This window comes from Anarhichas minor, unplaced genomic scaffold, assembly GCF_050575085.1.
Source record: "Anarhichas minor isolate MPS153535 unplaced genomic scaffold, ASM5057508v1 ptg000018l, whole genome shotgun sequence".
Classification (NCBI taxonomy): domain Eukaryota; kingdom Metazoa; phylum Chordata; class Actinopteri; order Perciformes; family Anarhichadidae; genus Anarhichas; species Anarhichas minor.
Window position 1 is genome coordinate 2,925,001 of NW_027466464.1, and position 7,500 is coordinate 2,932,500.

At 41.8% G+C, this 7,500-nt stretch overlaps 13 non-coding genes and 6 pseudogenes across 13 annotated transcripts in view; all 19 read right to left on the reverse strand.

Annotated features, from left to right (window-relative positions):
- Nucleotides 1-663: 663 nt before the first annotated feature.
- LOC142953794 (U5 spliceosomal RNA) lies at nucleotides 664-780 on the reverse strand. The gene has a single exon (XR_012955395.1). It is a non-coding gene; the product is annotated as a U5 spliceosomal RNA (small nuclear RNA).
- Nucleotides 781-984: 204 nt separating this feature from the next.
- LOC142953244 (U1 spliceosomal RNA) lies at nucleotides 985-1,148 on the reverse strand. The gene has a single exon (XR_012954889.1). It is a non-coding gene; the product is annotated as a U1 spliceosomal RNA (small nuclear RNA).
- A 443-nt stretch (nucleotides 1,149-1,591) lies between these two features.
- LOC142954077 (5S ribosomal RNA) lies at nucleotides 1,592-1,700 on the reverse strand (annotated as a pseudogene).
- Nucleotides 1,701-1,954: 254 nt separating this feature from the next.
- On the reverse strand, nucleotides 1,955-2,073 carry LOC142953892 (5S ribosomal RNA). The gene has a single exon (XR_012955488.1). It is a non-coding gene; the product is annotated as a 5S ribosomal RNA (ribosomal RNA).
- A 254-nt stretch (nucleotides 2,074-2,327) lies between these two features.
- Nucleotides 2,328-2,446, reverse strand: LOC142953893 (5S ribosomal RNA). The gene has a single exon (XR_012955489.1). It is a non-coding gene; the product is annotated as a 5S ribosomal RNA (ribosomal RNA).
- A 254-nt stretch (nucleotides 2,447-2,700) lies between these two features.
- LOC142953882 (5S ribosomal RNA) lies at nucleotides 2,701-2,819 on the reverse strand. Its single transcript, XR_012955479.1, has one exon. It is a non-coding gene; the product is annotated as a 5S ribosomal RNA (ribosomal RNA).
- A 254-nt stretch (nucleotides 2,820-3,073) lies between these two features.
- On the reverse strand, nucleotides 3,074-3,182 carry LOC142954069 (5S ribosomal RNA; annotated as a pseudogene).
- A 252-nt stretch (nucleotides 3,183-3,434) lies between these two features.
- On the reverse strand, nucleotides 3,435-3,553 carry LOC142953526 (5S ribosomal RNA). The gene has a single exon (XR_012955161.1). It is a non-coding gene; the product is annotated as a 5S ribosomal RNA (ribosomal RNA).
- A 254-nt stretch (nucleotides 3,554-3,807) lies between these two features.
- LOC142954145 (5S ribosomal RNA) lies at nucleotides 3,808-3,916 on the reverse strand (annotated as a pseudogene).
- Nucleotides 3,917-4,170: 254 nt separating this feature from the next.
- On the reverse strand, nucleotides 4,171-4,289 carry LOC142953894 (5S ribosomal RNA). Its single transcript, XR_012955490.1, has one exon. It is a non-coding gene; the product is annotated as a 5S ribosomal RNA (ribosomal RNA).
- A 252-nt stretch (nucleotides 4,290-4,541) lies between these two features.
- Nucleotides 4,542-4,660, reverse strand: LOC142953642 (5S ribosomal RNA). The gene has a single exon (XR_012955252.1). It is a non-coding gene; the product is annotated as a 5S ribosomal RNA (ribosomal RNA).
- Nucleotides 4,661-4,914: 254 nt separating this feature from the next.
- On the reverse strand, nucleotides 4,915-5,023 carry LOC142954146 (5S ribosomal RNA; annotated as a pseudogene).
- A 254-nt stretch (nucleotides 5,024-5,277) lies between these two features.
- LOC142953895 (5S ribosomal RNA) lies at nucleotides 5,278-5,396 on the reverse strand. The gene has a single exon (XR_012955491.1). It is a non-coding gene; the product is annotated as a 5S ribosomal RNA (ribosomal RNA).
- A 254-nt stretch (nucleotides 5,397-5,650) lies between these two features.
- LOC142953998 (5S ribosomal RNA) lies at nucleotides 5,651-5,769 on the reverse strand. Its single transcript, XR_012955590.1, has one exon. It is a non-coding gene; the product is annotated as a 5S ribosomal RNA (ribosomal RNA).
- Nucleotides 5,770-6,023: 254 nt separating this feature from the next.
- LOC142954036 (5S ribosomal RNA) lies at nucleotides 6,024-6,132 on the reverse strand (annotated as a pseudogene).
- A 252-nt stretch (nucleotides 6,133-6,384) lies between these two features.
- LOC142953760 (5S ribosomal RNA) lies at nucleotides 6,385-6,503 on the reverse strand. Its single transcript, XR_012955363.1, has one exon. It is a non-coding gene; the product is annotated as a 5S ribosomal RNA (ribosomal RNA).
- A 254-nt stretch (nucleotides 6,504-6,757) lies between these two features.
- On the reverse strand, nucleotides 6,758-6,876 carry LOC142953896 (5S ribosomal RNA). The gene has a single exon (XR_012955492.1). It is a non-coding gene; the product is annotated as a 5S ribosomal RNA (ribosomal RNA).
- A 254-nt stretch (nucleotides 6,877-7,130) lies between these two features.
- On the reverse strand, nucleotides 7,131-7,239 carry LOC142954037 (5S ribosomal RNA; annotated as a pseudogene).
- Nucleotides 7,240-7,491: 252 nt separating this feature from the next.
- LOC142954114 (5S ribosomal RNA) overlaps nucleotides 7,492-7,500 on the reverse strand; it is a 119-nt gene continuing 110 nt past the window's right edge. Inside the window, exon 1 of the ribosomal RNA XR_012955631.1 lies at nucleotides 7,492-7,500. This exon is cut by the window's right edge and continues 110 nt beyond it. This is a non-coding gene — a ribosomal RNA (5S ribosomal RNA).

The window sequence follows — 7,500 nt, forward strand, 5'->3', positions numbered from 1 at the left end:
TGCAGCCGTCACCACCTCTCCATACTGCCCCAGGAATGCAGCTAGTGCTGAGTCATTAACAAAGGGGTTGTACATATGCACAGTTATTGTTCTGAAATTAGGTCTGTCCAGGTTCAGTACTCTGTAGCCGGCTAGCGGCCTTACCCCTGCCTCTGCTCGGCATATTTCAGCCACACTCCGGTAGATCTCCTCGGTCCTCAGTGTAACGTCGAACGCCTTCTCCTGCTGGTTCCACTGGATGCAGTGCACCTCCTCCACCTTCAGTTGTAGCTGCCCAATTATGACTTGCCTGCCAAAAAACTCTCTGGACTGCAGATTGTAGTCTTCCGTGGTTGCCTGGAATCGTAGCGTGTGTCTCAGCCCGACCCTTGGGATCGACTGCTCTTTTTGGCCCCTTGCGGCCATTGCTGTCTCGTTGTTAGCTCTCTCTGTGCTGTATTTTTCCGCAACACCACTTGATCTTAGCCAAAAGGCCGAGAAGCGATGAGCCCCAACTGTTTGCTTCCTGAGTCACCCTCCTGACATGTTTCACCCTTGTCATGGTGCAGTTCTTTCCAAGGGACATAGCAGTGGCTGCTGCTTTGGCACACCCAGCCAAGCACTCCATGGTCAAGCACCGTGGTCTAGTTAAGGACAGCTTTCTTTCTTTTCACAAGTGTACAAGGCTCAGCCAAACGGCAAAGCCTGCTAAAAATAGGTTGAATTCATTGGTGTTCCTCTCCACGGAAGTCTTTAGTAAAAGGCGAAAGACTTGTGCGTTATGAAGAGAAACCAAAGTAAGTACAGCAACATTGTCAAGAACAGCCGAAGTCCCTAGTTGTCCAAGTCAAAACGCTCATGGTAAGCCTGAGTTCACGTGACCTGTTCCAAATCTGAAGCCACACCCCTGCCCACATCTGAAAGGGGGCAATATTCTCCATAGTACTATTTCCTCCCCTCCAATCAAAAGTACAAACCACTTGATATTCTTTTCAACAAAACAATCAGGGGAGAGCGCGAACGCAGTCCCCCACTACCAGAAATTATGCAGTCGAGATTCCCACATTTGGGGAATTCGCAGTGGTCAGAACAACCGGAGTGCAATGGCTGGGCCTCGCCCTGGGTGAACCACCTTCTTGATCATGGTATCTCCCCTGCCAGGTAAGTATGAGTTGGAAGAGACAGAGACAGGGGCGGCATTCCCAGATGCAGTACTCCGGATGACGGTTCCCAGATGGCATAATCCCAGAGTGCATTCCTTTAGCATTAAGCTTAGGCTGGGAGCACAGCGATGTTCCACGAGGGGCGTCAGTAAGGAATAAACAAGGCCTTTGTTTGACACAAGCCCCAGCCTTGAAGACAGACAGCGAATGAGATCCTCGTCGTTCATTAAAGTGTGAAGCTAATCAACAGACTGATCCATTTGGATTGGTGTTTGGTTGTCCACAAGGCATTTGAGGAGTGCACCGTTCCCGGCAATGCTGCAATACCGGGTCAATGCGTGGAGTGAACGGAGCAAGCCCCTTTTTCATCTCCCGATGCTAAAAATCTGCTTAATACGTTATCCTCATATAGAGGACATATCAGATATTAAACTGATAAGAAGTGAAAAAACTTACAGCACCTGGTATTCCCAGGCGGTCTCCCATTCAAGTACTAACCAGGCCCGACTCTGCTTATCTTCCGAGATCGGACGCGAACAGAGAGGTATGGCCGTAAGCAAGTTTGTCTCCAACACATAGTTCTTTAAAACCTACAACAGTAGGTCAATTTTAAAACGTTAACGAAACTAAACCAGTTCATTAATTAACATTCCAATAATAAGAAAATATTGATATATTGATTGATTCTGTTTCCCTTTTTACCGTTACCCACATCTTTGTATGCATCTCTTCTTCAATCTTGCCTTTTTCACAAATATTTCTCAAGTGAAAAAGCAGCAGTGTCCTCTGCCTTTTGGAGAGAGAAGTGAAAAAACTTACAGCACCTGGTATTCCCAGGCGGTCTCCCATTCAAGTACTAACCAGGCCCGACTCTGCTTATCTTCCGAGATCGGACGAGATCGGGAGCGAACAGAGAGGTATGGCCGTAAGCAAGTTTGTCGCCAACACATAGTTCTTTAAAACCTACAACAGTAGGTCAATTTTAAAACGTTAACGAAACTAAACCAGTTCATTAATTAACATTCCAAAAATAAGAAAATATTGATATATTGATTGATTCTGTTTCCCTTTTTACCGTTACCCACATCTTTGTATGCATCTCTTCTTCAATCTTGCCTTTTTCTCACATATTTCTCAAGTGAAAAAGCAGCAGTGTCCTCTGCCTTTTGGAGAGAGAAGTGAAAAAACTTAAAGCACCTGGTATTCCCAGGCGGTCTCCCATCCAAGTACTAACCAGGCCCGACTCTGCTTAGCTTCCGAGATCGGACGAGATCGGGCGCGTACAGAGAGGTATGGCCGTAAGCAAGTTTGTCCCCAACACCTAGTTCTTTAAAACATACAACAGTAGGTCAATTTTAAAACGTTAACGAAACTAAACCAGTTCATTATTTAACATTCCAATAATAAGAAAATATTGATATATTGATTGATTCTGTTTCCCTTTTTACCGTTACCCACATCTTTGTATGCATCTCTTCTTCAATCTTGCCTTTTTCTCACATATTTCTCAAGTGAAAAAGCAGCAGTGTTCTCTGCCTTTTGGAGAGAGAAGTGAAAAAACTTACAGCACCTGGTATTCCCAGGCGGTCTCCCATCCAAGTACTAACCAGGCCCTACTCTGCTTAGCTTCCGAGATCGGACGAGATCGGGCGCGAACAGAGAGGTATGGCCGTAAGCAAGTTTGTCTCCAACACATAGTTCTTTAAAACATACAACAGTAGGTCAATTTTAAAACGTTAACGAAACTAAACCAGTTCATTAATTAACATTCCAAAAATAAGAAAATATTGATATATTGATTGATTCTGTTTCCCTTTTTACCGTTACCCACATCTTTGTATGCATCTCTTCTTCAATCTTGCCTTTTTCTCACATATTTCTCAAGTGAAAAAGCAGCAGTGTCCTCTGCCTTTTGGAGAGAGAAGTGAAAAAACTTACAGCACCTGGTATTCCCAGGCGGTCTCCCATTCAAGTACTAAACAGGCCCGACTCTGCTTAGCTTCCGAGATCGGGCGCGTACAGAGAGATATGGCCGTAAGCAAGTTTGTCTCCAACACATAGTTCTTTAAAACATACAACAGTAGGTCAATTTTAAAACGTTAACGAAACTAAACCAGTTCATTATTTAACATTCCAATAATAAGAAAATATTGATATATTGATTGATTCTGTTTCCCTTTTTACCGTTATCCACATCTTTGTATGCATCTCTTCTTCAATCTTGCCTGTTTCTCATATTTCTCAAGTGAAAAAGCAGCAGTGTCCTCTGCCTTTTGGAGAGAGAAGTGAAAAAACTTACAGCACCTGGTATTCCCAGGCGGTCTCCCATCCAAGTACTAACCAGGCCCTACTCTGCTTAGCTTCCGAGATCGGACGAGATCGGGAGCGAACAGAGAGGTATGGCCGTAAGCAAGTTTGTCGCAAACACATAGTTCTTTAAAACCTACAACAGTAGGTCAATTTTAAAACGTTAACGAAACTAAACCAGTTCATTAATTAACATTCCAATAATAAGAAAATATTGATATATTGATTGATTCTGTTTCCCTTTTTACCGTTACCCACATCTTTGTATGCATCTCTTCTTCAATCTTGCCTTTTTCTCACATATTTCTCAAGTGAAAAAGCAGCAGTGTCCTCTGCCTTTTGGAGAGAGAAGTGAAAAAACTTACAGCACCTGGTATTCCCAGGCGGTCTCCCATTCAAGTACTAACCAGGCCCGACTCTGCTTATCTTCCGAGATCGGGCGCGAATTGAGAGGTATGGCCGTAAGCAAGTTTGTCTCCAACACATAGTTCTTTAAAACCTACAACAGTAGGTCAATTTTAAAACGTTAACGAAACTAAACCAGTTCATTAATTAACATTCCAAAAATAAGAAAATATTGATATATTGATTGATTCTGTTTCCCTTTTTACCGTTACCCACATCTTTGTATGCATCTCTTCTTCAATCTTGCCTTTTTCTCACATATTTCTCAAGTGAAAAAGCAGCAGTGTCCTCTGCCTTTTGGAGAGAGAAGTGAAAAAACTTAAAGCACCTGGTATTCCCAGGCGGTCTCCCATCCAAGTACTAACCAGGCCCGACTCTGCTTAGCTTCCGAGATCGGACGAGATCGGGCGCGTACAGAGAGGTATGGCCGTAAGCAAGTTTGTCCCCAACACCTAGTTCTTTAAAACATACAACAGTAGGTCAATTTTAAAACGTTAACGAAACTAAACCAGTTCATTATTTAACATTCCAATAATAAGAAAATATTGATATATTGATTGATTCTGTTTCCCTTTTTACCGTTATCCACATCTTTGTATGCATCTCTTCTTCAATCTTGCCTGTTTCTCATATTTCTCAAGTGAAAAAGCAGCAGTGTCCTCTGCCTTTTGGAGAGAGAAGTGAAAAAACTTACAGCACCTGGTATTCCCAGGCGGTCTCCCATCCAAGTACTAACCAGGCCCTACTCTGCTTAGCTTCCGAGATCGGACGAGATCGGGAGCGAACAGAGAGGTATGGCCGTAAGCAAGTTTGTCGCAAACACATAGTTCTTTAAAACCTACAACAGTAGGTCAATTTTAAAACGTTAACGAAACTAAACCAGTTCATTAATTAACATTCCAATAATAAGAAAATATTGATATATTGATTGATTCTGTTTCCCTTTTTACCGTTACCCACATCTTTGTATGCATCTCTTCTTCAATCTTGCCTTTTTCTCACATATTTCTCAAGTGAAAAAGCAGCAGTGTCCTCTGCCTTTTGGAGAGAGAAGTGAAAAAACTTACAGCACCTGGTATTCCCAGGCGGTCTCCCATTCAAGTACTAACCAGGCCCGACTCTGCTTATCTTCCGAGATCGGGCGCGAATTGAGAGGTATGGCCGTAAGCAAGTTTGTCTCCAACACATAGTTCTTTAAAACCTACAACAGTAGGTCAATTTTAAAACGTTAACGAAACTAAACCAGTTCATTAATTAACATTCCAAAAATAAGAAAATATTGATATATTGATTGATTCTGTTTCCCTTTTTACCGTTACCCACATCTTTGTATGCATCTCTTCTTCAATCTTGCCTTTTTCTCACATATTTCTCAAGTGAAAAAGCAGCAGTGTCCTCTGCCTTTTGGAGAGAGAAGTGAAAAAACTTAAAGCACCTGGTATTCCCAGGCGGTCTCCCATCCAAGTACTAACCAGGCCCGACTCTGCTTAGCTTCCGAGATCGGACGAGATCGGGCGCGTACAGAGAGGTATGGCCGTAAGCAAGTTTGTCCCCAACACCTAGTTCTTTAAAACATACAACAGTAGGTCAATTTTAAAACGTTAACGAAACTAAACCAGTTCATTATTTAACATTCCAATAATAAGAAAATATTGATATATTGATTGATTCTGTTTCCCTTTTTACCGTTACCCACATCTTTGTATGCATCTCTTCTTCAATCTTGCCTTTTTCTCACATATTTCTCAAGTGAAAAAGCAGCAGTGTCCTCTGCCTTTTGGAGAGAGAAGTGAAAAAACTTACAGCACCTGGTATTCCCAGGCGGTCTCCCATCCAAGTACTAACCAGGCCCTACTCTGCTTAGCTTCCGAGATCGGACGAGATCGGGCGCGAACAGAGAGGTATGGCCGTAAGCAAGTTTGTCTCCAACACATAGTTCTTTAAAACATACAACAGTAGGTCAATTTTAAAACGTTAACGAAACTAAACCAGTTCATTAATTAACATTCCAAAAATAAGAAAATATTGATATATTGATTGATTCTGTTTCCCTTTTTACCGTTACCCACATCTTTGTATGCATCTCTTCTTCAATCTTGCCTTTTTCTCACATATTTCTCAAGTGAAAAAGCAGCAGTGTCCTCTGCCTTTTGGAGAGAGAAGTGAAAAAACTTACAGCACCTGGTATTCCCAGGCGGTCTCCCATTCAAGTACTAAACAGGCCCGACTCTGCTTAGCTTCCGAGATCGGGCGCGTACAGAGAGGTATGGCCGTAAGCAAGTTTGTCTCCAACACATAGTTCTTTAAAACATACAACAGTAGGTCAATTTTAAAACGTTAACGAAACTAAACCAGTTCATTATTTAACATTCCAATAATAAGAAAATATTGATATATTGATTGATTCTGTTTCCCTTTTTACCGTTATCCACATCTTTGTATGCATCTCTTCTTCAATCTTGCCTGTTTCTCATATTTCTCAAGTGAAAAAGCAGCAGTGTCCTCTGCCTTTTGGAGAGAGAAGTGAAAAAACTTACAGCACCTGGTATTCCCAGGCGGTCTCCCATCCAAGTACTAACCAGGCCCTACTCTGCTTAGCTTCCGAGATCGGACGAGATCGGGAGCGAACAGAGAGGTATGGCCGTAAGCAAGTTTGTCGCAAACACATAGTTCTTTAAAACCTACAACAGTAGGTCAATTTTAAAACGTTAACGAAACTAAACCAGTTCATTAATTAACATTCCAATAATAAGAAAATATTGATATATTGATTGATTCTGTTTCCCTTTTTACCGTTACCCACATCTTTGTATGCATCTCTTCTTCAATCTTGCCTTTTTCTCACATATTTCTCAAGTGAAAAAGCAGCAGTGTCCTCTGCCTTTTGGAGAGAGAAGTGAAAAAACTTAAAGCACCTGGTATTCCCAGGCGGTCTCCCATCCAAGTACTAACCAGGCCCGACTCTGCTTAGCTTCCGAGATCGGACGAGATCGGGCGCGTACAGAGAGGTATGGCCGTAAGCAAGTTTGTCCCCAACACCTAGTTCTTTAAAACATACAACAGTAGGTCAATTTTAAAACGTTAACGAAACTAAACCAGTTCATTATTTAACATTCCAATAATAAGAAAATATTGATATATTGATTGATTCTGTTTCCCTTTTTACCGTTACCCACATCTTTGTATGCATCTCTTCTTCAATCTTGCCTTTTTCTCACATATTTCTCAAGTGAAAAAGCAGCAGTGTCCTCTGCCTTTTGGAGAGAGAAGTGAAAAAACTTACAGCACCTGGTATTCCCAGGCGGTCTCCCATTCAAGTACTAAACAGGCCCGACTCTGCTTAGCTTCCGAGATCGGGCGCGTACAGAGAGGTATGGCCGTAAGCAAGTTTGTCTCCAACACATAGTTCTTTAAAACATACAACAGTAGGTCAATTTTAAAACGTTAACGAAACTAAACCAGTTCATTATTTAACATTCCAATAATAAGAAAATATTGATATATTGATTGATTCTGTTTCCCTTTTTACCGTTATCCACATCTTTGTATGCATCTCTTCTTCAATCTTGCCTGTTTCTCATATTTCTCAAGTGAAAAAGCAGCAGTGTCCTCTGCCTTTTGGAGAGAGAAGTGAAAAAACTTACAG